Source organism: Ixodes scapularis, unplaced genomic scaffold, assembly GCF_016920785.2.
Source record: "Ixodes scapularis isolate PalLabHiFi unplaced genomic scaffold, ASM1692078v2 PGA_scaffold10__122_contigs__length_95168666, whole genome shotgun sequence".
Classification (NCBI taxonomy): Eukaryota; Metazoa; Arthropoda; class Arachnida; order Ixodida; family Ixodidae; genus Ixodes; species Ixodes scapularis.
In genome coordinates this window covers 1,219,705-1,237,081 of record NW_024609836.1, presented here as the reverse complement: position 1 = coordinate 1,237,081, position 17,377 = coordinate 1,219,705, and the positions used below count along the sequence as shown (strand labels likewise).

The following is a 17,377-nucleotide window of genomic DNA, read 5'->3' as shown; positions in this document are numbered from 1 at the left end:
CAACCTTACAATAGACTCATTCGCACATACAAACGGCTTTAAGAAAGCAAAAGTCTAGCACTTTTTGTGTGAAGAATGTCGTACCGTCCGCCGGAAAAACGCCGAACGGGCATGAACTTCCATGCGGTGCACCAAACGAACGAAATTATTCAAAGCGCGTTTGACGGTTGCTAATGGCCATAATATGTGTTGGGTGTTTGCTTTCTTCCCGACTGAGTATGCCGAGATAATTTCAGGCAGACTGTTCAGGCACAGATCTTAGGCGTTCTGTATTGCTCGAAAATGAGTGTATTGTATATTCGTAAAAAGTTCAGATAATCGAAAACTCAAGCAGCACGCTCGGTCCCGGCGTGATGGCATGAGACGAAGCTGCTCAGTCAAAACCGAAACTGAGTGGCCAATTAGTTCCCAGAGTGCACTGCGTGGTGTGGGGCACGTCAATTTTGGAAGCTCTTTTTTTTTCATATTCATTTGTGTTTATTAGTATTATGTTATTTGTTACCCTTTATTATTTCTTCGAAGTGTGATTTCATGTAAATAGCAAAACAATGCAAAACACATATTTCGTAGAATCTGCTGATTTTTGTGCAACTCTCTCTACCAACTCTATGGACTTTTTGGGGATCAATCTGCTGACTTTTTTTTCCTCCGTCTGGCAACACTGGCCACCATGACCATACCCGAAAGCAGGCGGTCGTTGCGTTGCGTTGTTTGCGTCGTCGTTCAATTTGGACTTTGTCAACTGCAAAAAGAAAGGAACAGTGAAACAGATATAAAGCGTCACAGTAGGGTTCTATTCAAGACATCCTGTGCTGCCTTCATGAATTCCAAGCAAGCCCTAATACCAAGCTTGGCGCGGTAAGGTTTGACCCACGTGGTTAGTCCTAGCGGAAGTGCGATATCTTCGGAGCTTTTTTGGGAGCTTACAAGTAAATCGGGGTTAGATCTCCACGTTTTTAGAAAACAGTGTAGCCGATGGGACTTCCGAGCCTATAGCATGCCGATGTTGAAAACTCTACTCTGTCCACGCTATCGTGCCTTCCTGTGCGCTAGTCCGTGCCGAGTCGAGCAGTTCACTCGGGCGCGTGAACGATATAACGGCCGCGCCGTTATATCGTTCAACGGCTCACGCTATGATGCTTCAGAAATAAGCCAGTTAGACGAGTTTGAGACGTTCCCTTTTGTGCCTGATTTTACCTTTTCTCTGCCACAGTCTGAGTAAAACCAGGGGGGCCATCTTGCGCTTTTTGCACTCCCAGGAGACTAGGCAGAGGGAAGTGACGTCAACGACACAGCAAACGCAGATTGGGTGTTGATTTCGTTTTCTTCTGTCAACATCCAATCTGCATTTGCTGTGTCGTTGACGTCACTTCCCTCTTCCAAGTCTCCTGGGAGTGCAAAAAGCGCAACATAGCACCCCAGGCTACTTGTTTGAGTAAAGCTACACATGCCTTGCAAATGGCGTCATGCTAGGGAAGGACGCGGCCCTGCACCCAGTGATGTGATTGCTGCGCCAAACTGCGCCAAGGGCTAACCCTGCTACATCCTGCTACATTTTGCCAAAATATGGGTAATCTGCGCCAAGCCTGCGCCAAAGGACTAGTTTTGGTCGCCTTCAGAGACCAAAACTAAACTGAGTACCGTCATGGAGCATGTGTGAGCTAGGTGGCGCAAGCGGCCGCCCGACACAAAGTATTCTACATCAATCGTGGCATTGTAACTCTGGAGCTGGGGAAAAGAAGGGACGTATGGCAAGCACAAAACTCCAATGTCAGTATTGAACCAGCTCGCCTGCACCCTTGCTTTAGTTACATCAATCGTCCATCCGGTCTCGCATTGTTTTTTTCCGCAGTCTCTTTCGCGCTCTCGTCGTCTCGTGAATCTCATCTCGCTTTTTTTTATTTTTTCAGCGGTAGATGCGGGCGTGTGCGGACGCTCCAACGCTAATTACTGGGTACCAGCCATGCCGTCACGCTGTGAAACGAAATCACATTTTTGCGCGGCGGGAGTTACTTTTTGAACTGAAGCACTCACTTCTGAAAGCAATGGCCGTGGGAAAACTATTTGGTCCCTGCCGGCCAGTCCGCACGTCGCTACAGATATGGAGCTTCCTAAACTGAAACATAAAGACCGCCGCATGTTCGTCAACATTCCTGTTCTTGTTTAAAACATACGCTACTACCAAAATCTCTTTAACTCAAAGACTGCTGCGTGGAAGTATTGACTACATAGGTTTCTCCTGGTTGGCTTTCTTTCGAGAGGGACCCCGGCACATGAAAAATCTGTCGCAAAAGAAAGTTAGTGAAGAGAAGTGAGCTGAAGCAAGGAAGGCAATGTCTGCACGCCGAACCCGCACAGCGCGCTTGTTTGTCTCGAGTTCAGTCGTTGCACAAAGCGCTCCAAGAACGTTTTGACCCTGACTCGCGATGTCCTGCATCGATGCGCTCAGGTTTTTTTTTCTGTATGTTTAGCTTGTACCTCGCCTGCCGGCCTTGCAGGCACGCGCCACTGGACTCTTTATTGTCGTATGCTGGGCAGTTCCATTTTGCATACATTTTTGGAAACCAGTTGGCGAAAGAGCGGAGAGGCATGGTTTGGATCGAACAGCCGTCTCTGCTCGCGCGACGAAGCGCGTGCTGCTGCAAGCCTACCGAAGTTGCCCTGACGTGCATGCAAACATGGTTGCACGAATGAAGCAAAAGCCGGGACGCTTGCAATCCACTGTTTTACGTTTACTTTCGACGAAAATCTGGCACGTCGGGAATCAGTAAAACGGTGGCAAGCGGTTTTTCGGAATTGCTCGGCAACGCCTACAGCACTGAACACTTGTGGGATGTCTCAATGTCTCTTTGGAGACATAGAAAGTGGACATTCATTACTAGCCTAAGGCCAAAGTGAAGCTTGCAGCAGCTTTCCAGAAAGTTTCGAAAAGCAAAAAGTACCCGCTAGTTGTAATGCACCTTTTACGTGTGTGCAATTTCGCATTGCACTGCAAAAGCTATGTGTTTCATCAGTCGGAAACTGCTCCCATTTATTATATTATATCACTAGTCAACCTAATGCTGTGATATTTACTACTCAGCTGGTCATTTTCAAATAAATTTTAATATGTGAAGTTTGGTTCTTTTCTATCTATAGTTGGTACATATATATGTATAATTTAACTGAAGCATTGCAAAATGTGTCATGTCATTGACATTTTAGTTACACGCTGAAAGACTCGTAGGTGATCGAACTTGACCATAATTCGTTTATTTCGGCGAGCAAAGTGCCCTTCGTTTGTCCAGCACCTAAAACAAATATTTTTATTTTTCTAAGAATATCTGCTCTGAAAGCCACTTTTGGTGCTCCGAAACACTGTTTTGGCTGCTCGAAAAGCCACTTTTGCTGCTGCACAACATTGTTTTGGCTGCTCCAAAGGCCACTTTTGCTGCTCCAAAACGGCTTTGGCCAATCACATCACTGTGCACCATACTGGTGGTTGACTTCACACTGTGCGTATGCGCTTACCAAGGCATAAGATGCCGCTAACTGTCCGGACATGCGCTGACATGCACCATACTTTTAACAAGGGTACCTAGTTATGTTACATGTAAACTTGGAAAAACGTGCAGAGGTTACGATGATGACGTTTAGCACTTACGTGCGGAATTTTTCAACATTAGTACTTTTGCACTACGAGCAGAAAGTTTCGATGTGGCGCCGACGAATATTTGACACAAAAAACTGTTGCCAAAAAAAAAAAAAAAAAAAAAGCTTAATTGTCGGGTTTAATATTTGATGAGCGCTCGAGGAATCGCTTGTAGAAACATTGTTATGATTTTGCGAAATACTGGTAAACAACGCAAAGTTGTTGTCATAATCTGAACCCTGAGACAAGAATAAATCAAATAACGGACAAGACTACTCTCCTTGTCTCAGGGTTCGTATTATGACGTTTCCTAACTGGCTCGCCTGGATACTTTAGCTCCTTGCAAACGATACCGTCTCGCGGACGGCACAAACCGATGTCCCGGCGGCGGCGTCTCTGCGAGCTTGTACACGGTGGCCGCTGCCAACCGATCGCCGTCTGGCTGGGCTCGCGACGGGACACTCGCCCGTACTCGGCCGGGAGCCCCGAAGGTGCGCTCGAAGCGTAGAAACAGTGTTATGTAACGAAAGGCAAAGGCCATCTACACCACGAATGGGCAAAGCAGATGTAGAGGCGTGCGCAAACATAAAAAGTGCCGTCGATCGCCCCTAGGAAATGCGTCCCGCAAACTCGATAATCCGCGGCCGCATACCTTTCCTGCCGCTCATACTTTCTTTAACTTGACGGCTACTCTGTCTTGTGGGGCATGCCGACGAAACGATCGGACGATCGTCAGGATACGTAGTAATTGGCACGGCTGAGCGCGGTGCAGTTTACCATTGCTCTCGCTGCGAAGGGCCGTCCAGTCAGTCGCCAGCATGGTGATTACCAGTGTTCGACGTCATCATGTGACGTACAAGGCATGCATACACACGGGGTCGTGCACTTAGACCGGAAATGGTTGAAGTGCACGACGGCAAAACTCTTACAATATTATCATTCTCTTGATTGTTTTAGCAGGAATTCGTTAAAAAGCCGAGAAATCACTACAGCCAAAAATTGGATTTAGCTCGGAGTCAGCAGGGCTGTCTATAGCATTTCTAGTGTTTCTAACTTAATATCAGCTGTACGAGAATGATTATAATGTAAAGGATATCTACGGCTCAGCCAGGTTGAAGGGTGGACGGCGTGCACAGTATTGAAAACGCTGACATTGACGAGAAATGTTAGAAGCGATATGAGAGGTCCTTGGGTTTTATACGACGCTTGTTCAGGGTGGCTCCATATTACACTCAAAACTGTGTGATCATGGAATTGGTTGAAATTACTGATCACTAAGGAGATGAAAGAACACCGTTCCCATGATTCCTCGGGTGCGGTCCGAGGCACTTGGTGGATTTAGCAAATGATCTATTGAAGGGCTTTAGAAAAAGGTCCATTGCCTCTTGTCTGTATTGCTTCAGTCTAGGCTTTTGTTTGATGCAGGATCATGAGAGGTCTTTTGCACATTGGTGATTGGCAATGCTCTTAAAATTCTAGCCATTCCTTTTGCAGTGAGCTTAATTATTAGTATGGAATGCGTTTGATTTTGCTCTTGTTCGTGAGGATGAATAAATAAAATGTTGCAGCGTCAAGCACGGTCGAACGAAGCAGCCACCCCCACCCTGATCTTTCCGAGGCTGGACGTGATTACTTGATCTGACCGTTGCCTTGGAAATGTCGTCGATGGCGCTCTTCGTAGAATCCGGTGGTAAGTCTTGTGGCGTATACCACTGGTGTGCCGGTGGCAATTCCTGTCTTGATGACACTATGCATGTCTTGAAGTCCTGTGAGAGTACTATTGACTGATTTAATGAGTCTGACTTGTATTTCCCTGTCACAGCACAGTGATTAGCTTATTACACAATGAATAACAGCTTTTCATTATTGTTTTCAGTTCTGGGCCAATGTTGCCATGTCAAAGTGAGGTGAGTGAAAGCCCGTGCGTGGCTAAAGATATCATCAAAGGCTGATGACACGATTGCAGCTCGAATCATCCGTGAGAGCTCTAGCTGACTGATTTAATGAGTCTGACAGTTCTTGTGGACGTGACTGCATGTATGTGGCGATTGCTTCGGCTGTAGAGGTTGTGATGTGGCGTTTGCAGGAACGGCCATGGTGTTTTGCGGAAGGTATGAAGAATGGAGAAGCAAGCGGATGTCGAGAGGAAACGTGACAGGTGAGGTACGCGACATCTATTGAGGATACTTGCATTCCACTTTCATTGCACATGTTTCGAGGCGATGCAGGATTTTCTACAAAACATTGATGCACTTTGAGAGACAGAAAAAAGTACTGTGATTCGGAGAAATGTGAAATCAAGATTAATGTCGCCGTGTTGGTAAAAAAACGACTGGTTTAAAAGTAAGAAAAAGAGTGAGTCGGCAGAAACTGAAGTGATGTCATTCATCTTGCAAAGTCAAATGGCCTCAGAAAAACCAGGTAGTGGAAAATGAAAAAAGAAGCTGGTACCAAGTAATACTGAGTATGTTAAAATGAATGAGATTGTAGTTAATCTTAGAAGTTCACTTCGGAATAGTTGCTGCCATGAACTGACACAGGAAATGCTTCTCAAAAACGTCTGTGTTGTTGAAAACCTTCACGTTTTTTAAGTGCTTGTGGAAACCATGAGAAGCATTTGTTTGTACACAGTGGTGTTGTGAAGTCGTATCGTATATTGTCATCGATTCTCGGATATTTCGGCTGCCTGCTGTCGCTCGTAACAAGTGGGTGAAAAGGAGATGTACACTGAATTGTGATTTCACTGCTGATGACACAAACTGAGCTTGAACTTCCTGTGAGAGTTCTTATTGACTGATTTAATGAGTCTGATGTTTACTCACTCTACGTTGATGCGTGGACGTTCCTACCGATGCAAGCCACAAAAGTTGTGATTTGATACATGCAGGGGTCTACAGTGCAGCCCGGGTGATTTGGAGAGATTTGAAATCACAAGTAACGTCGCGTCTGAAAATCAGGTAATCACCAGAATTTAACCATTACACTAGCAAGGCCTTGGGTTCTGAATTTCTACTTCAAGCTTAATTTTCTTGGGAGTGATTGTCGGACACGGACTTGGGTCGATTGAAGCCTAAACGTTGTTGTCGGAGTAGAGGTACTGGGGAAATTTAGAATAGCGTGTGGCAAAAAATTGGCGTCGCCAATGCACATGCGCCGAACACAAAACGTGTTTTTCCATATGCACGTGGAAATTGCGTGCATATACTAACTCAAAAGTGTTTATGTTGCCCCCCGTGATACTGAGAAGTTGGCTGAAGCCACGACAAGCAGAGTTTGAAACTGGTGACTCCCAGGACCGCAGCTGTCGTGAGCACGTCGGCGGCGTCCTCGTGACTGCGATTTTTTTTATAGGATGACGTTGCACTCCTATGGAAAGCGAATGCCACAAACGGTTTGTTAGACCCACAAGGTAGGCAACTGTCGCTGGCAAGTCGCTGCTTCTTACGACACTGAAATGCCTCTCGGCAAAGGCCAGTACACTGGACGTTTCTTGCCGAGGCGACCTCTCGTGTCGTGTTCTCATATTTAAGCAAATCAAGAATCTTACTCAGGACAAAGACTTTTTATTTAAGGGACAGCATTTCATTTGAGATAAAAGTTGTTCCTGTATCTTGATGGCGCTACAAGCGCGAGATACTTGGGTTTTGCGTTGCGGCGGAGAAATGAGACTTTAAGACGTGTAATGTGCGCTACAGTTTTGGTTATCCAGAAACTTCCCATGCCTCAATCGCCGTTAATTGCTTTGGAGTAAATTCAGCTAAAGTAGAACTGCAGAAGGCCATTTAGGTGCTGATGACACTTGTCCAGCTTGAACTGTCAGTGAGAGCTATTTCTAACTGATTTAATGAGTCTGATGCTTGTTTATTTTTGGGGACACCAGAGTAAATGGACAACTAATCTGATGAGGGGATTCTACGCCCATTTCTTTCAGGGGTGTGCCATCTTGAGGCAAGGAAGAAAACGTTCAACTACCAAGAGGTACGGCCACCAAACTGTAGCAGGAAAGTTTGGCAGAAATTCTGTAGTGTTGAAATTATTCTGATGGCACGATGGGCCCATAGAGTGGTGGGAGCATGGAGATCTGCATACGAGCGTCTGAATGTTGTTCGAGGGTATTGCGAATACCTTGGAGGGACGTCCAGGACACTTGGGACATTTTCCTGCGGAGTTCCGATTGTGGCTGAAATTTTTTACATCTCACGGTGGGAAAATCAAAAGTGCTATGACCAAGCGTGTGCCTCCCAGGCATGTTCAATGACTGGGGCAGTTTGCTGGTGAATACGGGTATGTCTTCCAATGGCTAAAATAGCTGCAGGAAAAATTTTCTAGTCATGTGACCGACATTGTGGAAACAAAGTATAAAAAGAAAAAAATCAATATCTATTTTCAGCTACGTTGTCAAGGCCAGTGTATCTTCAGCAATGCTGAAGCTTGGCTCTGCTGCGAGAGCACGTGGCTGCTGCTTGTGTCTCATTTGCATGTGTTGTCGTGCGAAGATGTCAAACGAAGGGACGTGCTTTCGCAAGTGCTTTTGACAGCGTTGGAGCACTGGAAGCTGCGCCAGTCTTGACTATGCAGCACAAAATAGTGGATGCCGAGACAGACAAGTGGCTGCTGTAATTTTTGTCCTTGCTTCGATTATTATGAATTTGATTCCAAATGTGCAGAGAAGGGTGAAGAAGCCTACATTAAAAGTGAATAGAACTGCATTTGGTGCACATTAAAAGAGGCATGTAAAGCTCTTTCTGGTCAGGTTGATTGAGAATGAAAGAAAACGACAGGCAAGGCTTGCATGTTGAGAGCAGAATTCACTTGACCGCTAGCTACTACCTTAATCACAGTTAGTGGGAACACAGGGGTGCGTGGCATTGGGCACTTTCAGAGTGCTCCAACGGCTTGGTGTGTTGCTGCAGCGCATCTGCAATGCTAGAGTTGTGCACCGTGCCATCAGATTGCCCTTTCTGATGCCATGCGTTCCCGCTAACTGCGATTAAAGTCAGCCATAGACTACGGGGTGGCATCAGGGCTCGTGCCTCCCCTGGTGAGACCCGGAAGAGGGGGGGGGGGCCAGAACCCCCCCCGGCCATGATGATACCGAGGCACTGTTTACGTGCCATGTAACAAGCTTCTAGTAGTGGCATGTAAACAAAATAACGCCCACGTTGCCTTTATTGACAAAATACATTAGAAAAGGAATCCCAGTGTGCTTTAGTTAGCTTCAATCTCCAGTTCTGGCGAGAAGGTAACGTGGCATCGATCAAATTTTTGTCCGTTTGGTCTGCTTACACAGCAGCCTGCCATTTTGCGATGTCCCACCAAAAAAAAAAAAAAGATAAAACAACCGGAAGCTCGTGTAGAGGGCGCCCACTCCATCCGGAGCTGTCGCAACTTAATGCACCTGACGAAGCGGTAGATGATTCAGTCGTCTGCGAAGAGCCGCATGCGAGAGAAAATATTAATTGGCAAGTCGTTAATAAAAATTAGAACAAGTAAGGTTCCAAGAGCTCTGCTCTTACAATGATAGCTGAAGAAGATATACATACGCTGTAAGATGTACCCCTAAAATAAACTACTTATAATTGCCGGTGTAAAAAAAATTGCACGGAAAAGCACCCCCCCCCCCCCAGGGAAATTTCTCAGCCTGCCCACCCCCCTCCCGGGAGAATGGAAAGTCTATGCCGCTGATTAAAGTGATACTTCCTGCTCTCTGAGCTGGTCACTTGACCAGAAAATCCCTCTTGCAGCTTTTTAGCCGCTGGGAGAGGTAGCCGCATTGATCAGCAAACTGGGGCTGGGTAGAGTAGAGGATATAAAAAGGATGGTTGAAAATAAGTGGATTTCTGGACTTGTTGGTCTAGGTTGACATCTTGCAGGAAGTTCAGTGTTTTAGCGCATTCTCATTGGCCTGTGAATGTTTGCGCACAGGACAGGAGGTTAGCTACGCAGCTGGCATCTCTACTAAAAATGAAGAGTTGGGCTTTTTCCTCCTATATTCTTGGGGAGCATAATTTGCCTAACATTGCATTAATATGTAACCTCAAGTTTCTCATCTGTCCTTCGCATTCCTTCTGCGTATCGACCCTGTCATCAAGCCAGTGCTCAAAGGTCGCGGCGTTAAGCGCCGTTCACACTCTTGCAACCGAGAGAGACAAGACCGGTTTTAAGCCTCTTGCCACCGCGTAGGACCTGCTGTGCAGCAGCTCTTCTGGTCTTGCGTGGTTGCAAGAGGCTTAAAAACCGGTCTTGTCTCGGTCCTACTCGGTAGCACGTGTGTGAACGGGCCTTTAATGGTGCAGCAAGAATCCCTGCCGTGTCTGCTGCTAAAGCCATCCATTGTGTTCGTTGGAGTCTAGGGTGAATGTCTGTTTGTCTGGCATTTGCTCGCCTGGCAGACGTGTTTTCAATGCTTAAAGCACGTGTATTGTATCCATACCTCGGCAAACCTCACTCATGAGGGCCCTCACTCACCCTCGTCTTCACCGGTGAGGTGAGGGTGAGTGAGTTTCTGAATCAAGAAAATTCATGACTGAGGACCGTGAGGGGTGCGAGGGCCATGAGTGCGTGAGGGGTATGAAGGCCGTAAGGGCGGTGAGGCGTGCGAGTGGCATGAGGGGTGTGAGGACCATGTGTGCGTGAGGCCCCCTTCAGACGAAGCAACTTTCTCAGCAATTTAGGTGTTGCTGGCGGGTTGTTCCCTAGATCGACACGAATTGCTGAGATCGGGTCTGGCTCGAAAGAAGCGAGCAAATCTGAGCAATTCGAAGACGTTTGAAGTGGCTGCATCCAATCAGGGACGCAATATTTTCACGTGATACCTCGTGCCGGTGATGATGACAACCAAAGACTTGGTTCTGAACAAAATGTAAGGGCGCAAACGAGCTGGTGTGCATTGCACATGGTCGAAAAAAAACCGAGACTGCGGGTAAACGACACAACACTAAAAAGTCTCTAACACAGCTGAAATTATTTATTTTCCGAAACCTGGTTATATAGGCACTTCGATACAAAAAAAAGAAAAAAAAAGAGGGAAGGTGAGAACCCCAAAGAGTGCCACTTTCTACCAGCGTAACCTCTGACTAAACAACGAGGACAACACTCTGCGTCATGCACCTCTCTTATCTTTGACCCCTCCCTTCCCGACCGCCAAACACACTGGTAACCCCAAGCCCAGTAACGCCTATACAAAAAGAAAAGAACGACCCATCGTCCCCTCTACCCGAAAACCTACAGACATAAACCTTGAAGGTCAGAACTTTTCACAGCCTAAGAAACGCCAAAGTTCGTTGTCCAACCTAAAAGACGGCTTATTAACTGCGTTCCCGTGACCTAATATTGTTAATGACTCTTTCATCAACCTCTTGTGGTCATCTTTTCCCCGCAACTCCACTGAAGTTAAATGCCACAACGGTACACAGTTACTAAACTAAACGGTGTATAAATGAGCGGTTGACGGAACACAAATGTATAAAGAAAGAAGACTCGTACTCCGAAGTGCCAAAACATTGATCGAGTGTGTGGGGCCGTGCGGGGCTGCGCGAAACACATGTACGACGAAACCATCCGATCCGATGTCCGACCGCGCAATACGACGGTCGGGGGCGAGGGTTTTCAACGCTCTCCGATGCTACGAAAACCCTCGCCCCTCAAGGTCATTACGGCAGTCCGCACGTTGGATCGGAAGGTTTCGTCGCACATGTGTTTCGCGCTTACGAGTGCGTGAGGGCGGCGAGGGGTATGAGTGCGTGAGGTTGAGTGAAGGGCTGAAGGTGAGTGACTGTGAGGGTGAGTGTAGCTCTGAGGGGGAGGATGAGTGAGGGGCTTAGTTGAGGGTGAGTGAGGGCAACCTGAAATGCCGACCTCCGATTGTATCAAACATGTTCACTTGAGACCAAGAACAGTGTATAGCATGCAGGGTCCACACCAGATAAGGTTGTTGTTTTACAAGTTTTCTTTATGGCAGTTGGGGCATTTGAATATAAAACCTATCCATAAAGCAAGCACCACAAAAAAAAAAAAAAAAAAATGGAGTGGACACTTGTTTTTTAAAAATGCCTGTGTATCTGCTTTCAGCAGAGCTGGCAGAAAGTTGTTTGCTCTTCGTATGTTTAAAGTTGAATACGTGGGCATTTTAACAAGGGCAATACTTAGATAAAAAAATAAAATAAATGTTTGTCAGGCTTTGCAGATGAGACCCATCATTACAAATGTTTAACAGAATTGTTTATAATGCAATTAGATGCAAAGGTGAAAGCGAGCTGGACAAGAAAGACGAAAATAATCCCTGGAGAAGGGGAACAGGAGGGACAAAGGACAGAAAATTTTATGCTCTTCGGGACACCTCCACCTGTAATACACCTCCACCTGTAATGGGGAGGTTCCGGGTTCGATTAGCCCCGAGAAGTTCGCGTGGCGCCCCCTTACGGCAAACCAGGGTGACGTCACGGCGAGGAGAGAATTTTTCCCCGACTCGCCATGTGGGGGCTGTGACGACGCTAGCTGTCGGCGCGCTCGTTTCTATTCAATTTTTTTTTGGCGTGTTTTTCGTAGAAAGTGTAAATCTTTATATGTGCCTTTATTTAGGTATGGCCTGTAGCTACAGGCGAAACTTCAACTAACATTTTAAGCATGGTTGAAAGGGCAGGCAACGCATGAATCGGAGTGGTATATGAAAATAAAGAAATATGGCCACAATTGCAGGAGCTGTCACAGACTTGTACGTAGTTCAACTGCTCTACTCAAGTTACTGTGGTTTAACTACTTTTTTTGAGTAGTTTAGTAACTTTCAATTCCATTTTCATTTCGGTAATTAGTAGTTTACTTTAATTTTTCTGAGCAACTTCTACTCAAATTACAAATTACTTTCGAATTTTAGTGGATGTATTTCCTCTCAACAAACATTCCTGCACAAACGAGATAAGATGTTGGAAGATCAGCCGATATTTGCAAAGAGGGGGAAGCAGGTTGCGTAGGAAGGGGGAGGGGGGAAAAATGGGTAGTAGAGTCCAAAACCCCCCAAACCTTTGCCGAGCCCCCCCTCTGCAACAACACTGCTAAGAAGCGCGGGGAGCAAACAGGCACGACGCAAGAGAGGCCGAGTAACTGCGGGATTAGCGCCGAAGACCGGCGTTTCTTTGTGTCCCGAAGCTCGGAGATTTGACCCATTCGAAAAAAGGGCTGGTTCCCGCTTCTCCCCAACGTAGAAACTCTCGCCCACTACAGGAGGTGCACACACTGCATCCTCCCTCAAAGGAGGCAACAAAGTGCAGCATCCGCTTTGAAACTCATCCGGTGCTCCCGTAGTTTGTGCTGTACTCGAAGAATCGCGTGCTAAAGGGCAACACAAAGATTTCTTTTTTGCGTTGCCTTTCCTCCCAAAACTCAGAATATGTAAATCTCTAAATATTTGAAGATCGTTCCAGAAACATTAATAATTCCCCCAACGTTTTTATATAAAAAATAGTAAACAAGCAGTCTTGGGAAATACTTTAAGTACATGGTGCTTAAAGTATCACTGTTTAGAGACCTCGTATTTTACTTGAAGTACATTCTCTAAACATGTACTTGTACTTTCTGAGGAAAGTATAGCTCCCGACTTCAACGTACGTTCCCCGAATTCGAAAAAAAAAAAAAAAAAAAAGGCGTATCGTCGCGTGAAAACTTATTTTTTCGAGACGTCATCTGGTCATTTCACTGAGTGAGGTAATGGCGGCTATAAGACCGACACAAATAAGTCCCTAATAAGGTGATTGTGTTAAATTGCTCATCAGCGAGAGCAAAACAACTACTCTGTGGCGACTTTATACAATATTCGCTGCCATTTCCGTAAAAAACGGGTACACCTGTGATTACCTCTGGAGCAGTGAGTACCAGTTAAAAAAACTCTGTAAATTGAGTGAAATGGCATTATGAAAGATTCTGTTAAAAGAACTGGTACTTTACCTTGAAATTTATTGTTTGTATAGACCATTCCATTTAGCGCTCTCTGGGCGGCACCATTTTGTTCGACCGCAGCGCCCTCTCCACACATCCGGGAAGTTCAGCGGGTTCGGCGGGGTAAAACGAGAGAGAGGGCACGCCGCCGACTCCGCTAGCAGACGACAAACCGGGAGGTTGCCGTTCTCCATCTTTGGGCTGTATCGGCGGGCTCTACCGAACTCTCGCTCGTGGCTGCCGTTGTGAAGTGGTTCGCGTTCTTAGAATAGTTGTGGCTACTCCAAAATCAGCCTATAGCTCTCTGTTGTTCTATTTTGCTAAATGATAAACTAGCATATCTTTTTTCCGTTACTTAAATAGCAGTTGAGTCAGCCGGCAGTACTACCCTCAACTACTGCGTGTATTGCGGCAGGAGAGCACGTTTATTTATTATTTCAGACTTCCACTCATGGTCGCTAAAAGCCTACACCAGTACGAACTTTCGTATAGTAAAAAAGGTACAGCAACCGGATTTTCTTTTCGCCAAAGAGACCGGCCAATCTGACACAGTTTTCCCTATTTTTGTTTTTTATTTGCACGCAGGTAACAGTGCAATTGGACCCTGTGAGTCTTTTTATCTAGCATAGTATTACGATAACTGGCATACCAAAATCTGCGCATCTGCGCTTGAAAGTTCCAAAATGACGCGATTTTAAAGAGAGTTTGCACGCCAGCCGGACGCTAGCTACAGCCCACTCGCGGAGCGGACGGCTTACGGGGGAGAGGGGGAGTGCATTTTTTTTCTCTTTTACCTTCTCTGCTATGACCCTAATGGAACGGTCTATAGTACGTCACTTCAAGTACATTGCACGCGGTGTACTTACTTGTTTACTTAAAATTGAAAGCCTCTAATTTACTTCGTACTTTACTTCAAGTACTTTTTAGATGTACTTTACGCAACACTGTAAACAAGCAAAGGCTGTCTAAAAATGAAGCTCGGGCAGTGCTAAACCTCAAAGTAGAAATTACACACTTTCAGTACATCATTAACCAAATAAACCAGAAACTACAAAACAATTAGGCACGCAGAAGCAGAACCAGCTATTAAAGCATTTTTTTGAAAAAAAAAAAAAAAAAAATCCGATTCATATTTGGCTAGCACAACTTCGCTAACGAATCAAAACCTATGTACTTTCTTTTTACCATGACAAAACATATAAAAGTAACTTCAAAAGTAATTCACTATTTTTTACGGTAATTAGTACTTTACTCAATTACTTTCTATATGAGTAATTTCCACTTTACTCAAATTACTTTTGAGGTCAATACTCAGTAACTTAATTACTTTTTTTGAGTAACTTGTACATGTGGAGCATCACTATAGATTTACATCTCGCACAATAAATGCTGCTGATGGTCTGAATGAATTGGCAGGTTATTTATACTATTTTTTTTTGTATCTCTGTTTTTAAACAAGATCGCCGAAGCAGAAAAGCTGCATGCTGCTCGAGCAACGTGCTAAATATAGTCTCGGCCATGGGGAGAGAATCACAAGTAAGACAGCCCAAGTGCAGGGGCAAAGTAAAAACAAACAAAGAACATTTTGTTATATACATTGCTCGCATTTAACCTTTGCTGGATTCGCATAGTATTTCAATAGACTACACGGGTGGTATCTGTGGACTTGTTTATATCAACCCTCAAGTAATGTATAACAAACGTAAGCGAAGGTGTCTAGCTCGTTATTAGTCCCTTAAGCCCTAAAATTGAGATTTTACTTAAAGGGGCGGTGCAATGATTTTAACACTGAACGAATGTGCAGCTTGTATTTTTTATATTGTTTACTTCCGCATAAGTAAGAAAAAGTGCCACCATATCCCAAAATACCTCTATTTCGCTGCGTAATCGCAAAACATAGAACGCTTTTTCTCCCAACCTGCGGCCACATGGTGGCCGCAAATGGAACTTATGGTGTGACGTCATTCGGAGTGGTTTTTGTAAGTGATAGTGTTAGGCAATTGTAAGCTTGATTTAAGGTTAAGTTTAAAAAATCTTGTTGTTTAGGCATGCAGAAACGCTTCAGAAGCCTAATATTGCCGCTAAAAGGGTATGAATTATTTGTGGCGCCATCTACCGCAAGTCAACAAAACCTGCCGTCGCCGTCATCCGTCGACGCCCGAGGCGCCTACGGCGGCTACACGAGCAACCCGGACGTTTTGTCTTTCCCTCGCTCGACGGAGTGCGTTGGTCGTGGTCCGTAGTATCGTGGTGTCTCGACCTCGATTTCGACTTCCACTGCCCGCCGCGTCGACTGCCCGCCGCGTCGACTGCCCGCCGCACAAGTCCAAGACTTGCAATACGCAAGCATCTTGCGCTCGACGTCGCTCAGGCCGTCCGCCCATGCCGTCCGCCCATGCCGCCATGTTGGTCGGGAATCTGCGAAAGAGCGGGAGAGCGGCGAGCCCGGCGAGCGCTGGGGAAACTGAAGCCAGAAGAACCCAACCGGAAACCAACGCCACTCCGAATGACGTCACAGGCGAAGCTGGTGCCGCTTCAATGTTGAGTTGAGGGGTGCCAGAGATATCAATTTCTTTCATTTTTTTTTAATGAAAACTAGGGCAAGCAGGAAAGAATAGTTTTCGGCCCTTCGTTTTATATGTGGCCGGGATCAATTCCCGCAATTAATTAGCCAAAGCCTGCAAATTGTTGCACCGCCCCTTTAAATCGAATTGTCCTAAAGCTAAAATACCAGAAGGTCTTCTCACAGAAGGTCTTCTCACGCAGACTGTCGCCCTTCACAGGTTCCACATTTTCTGCTACTAGTGCTGCATCTACCACTAATCAGACAATCGAATGCTTAATTTTACTCCTGTTTTCCTCTGTTGTCAGAGAGCCCAGCCGTAGGGAGTTTGGAGGATGAGGAAGCTTTTGGAGACCTGCAGCAGTGTCTCTTTTAATTGGAAATGACAATTCAGACTACACGGTGTATTTTCCGAATGCCCAAGGCTGGAATAAAAATGTCCGGAAAAAGTATAAACATTCCAAATTACGGCACTATTGCTGTGCATATTTTGGGCAGTTCAATACATATCATACAGGCAACAGGGGGCAATTCGGCCGTCTTTGCTGCTACCATACAAACTAATTTCCAGTAATTGTGCATCTTCTAAGAAATATGCCTACATAGTGTATACACTATATAATTGATTCACGAAGAAGCTACATTTATGTAAAACAACCCTGTTCCACGGGCACTTCAAAGATAATCAGACACAGGGCCTTTAAACATCTGCGAACCAGCGCATGCAGAGTGGCAGCGCGAAGTCAGGGTCGCGAGCTAATTTGCGAACCGCCCAAAGGCCCATGATATAAATGCCCCTTCAAACGCCTTGAAAGCGGGATGTAATGTCGTTCTATGTCATGAACATGCAAGGAACAGAATTCCAGCGTCTGAAACACTTCACCGACCCCTCGCAAAATTGCCTTGTGTCGTGTGGACGGACGGGGAGGTTCATCGGCGGAATTGCCTCCGCCGATAGCTTTCGGGATTTGTAACCCAATTTTAAAGGTAAAAGGGACGAGCAGGCTTATAAAATGTACGGAAGCACGTCAATATCGGCCTAACTCAACGTCTTGTTCACCGGGTAAACGAAGTCCAGCTCCTCGAAGAGCTTGCGGCACACAACGCCAAACCAGGAAACCGGTGCTGGGAAGCGAGCCGATCCGAGATCGCGGAGCGGAGTACTCCCCCTGACGTCACGGTACACCTCACCACCAGGCGGATTTTTTCGGTCGCGCACCAGTTACCTAGCTGTGTTTGGAGATTTGTGTTTG

The 17,377-nt window shown here is 45.8% G+C and overlaps 1 long non-coding RNA gene across 1 annotated transcript in view; it reads left to right on the top strand.

Moving 5' to 3' along the window:
• The first annotated feature begins 650 nt into the window (after nt 1-650).
• Nucleotides 651-17,377, top strand: part of LOC8042773 — a 17,303-nt gene continuing 576 nt past the window's right edge. The window contains exons 1-6 of the long non-coding RNA XR_003919258.4: nt 651-858; nt 5,200-5,321; nt 5,508-5,538; nt 5,718-5,789; nt 6,519-6,588; nt 7,563-7,609. This is a non-coding gene — a long non-coding RNA (uncharacterized LOC8042773). The remainder of the gene's footprint in view (nt 859-5,199; nt 5,322-5,507; nt 5,539-5,717; nt 5,790-6,518; nt 6,589-7,562; nt 7,610-17,377) is intronic.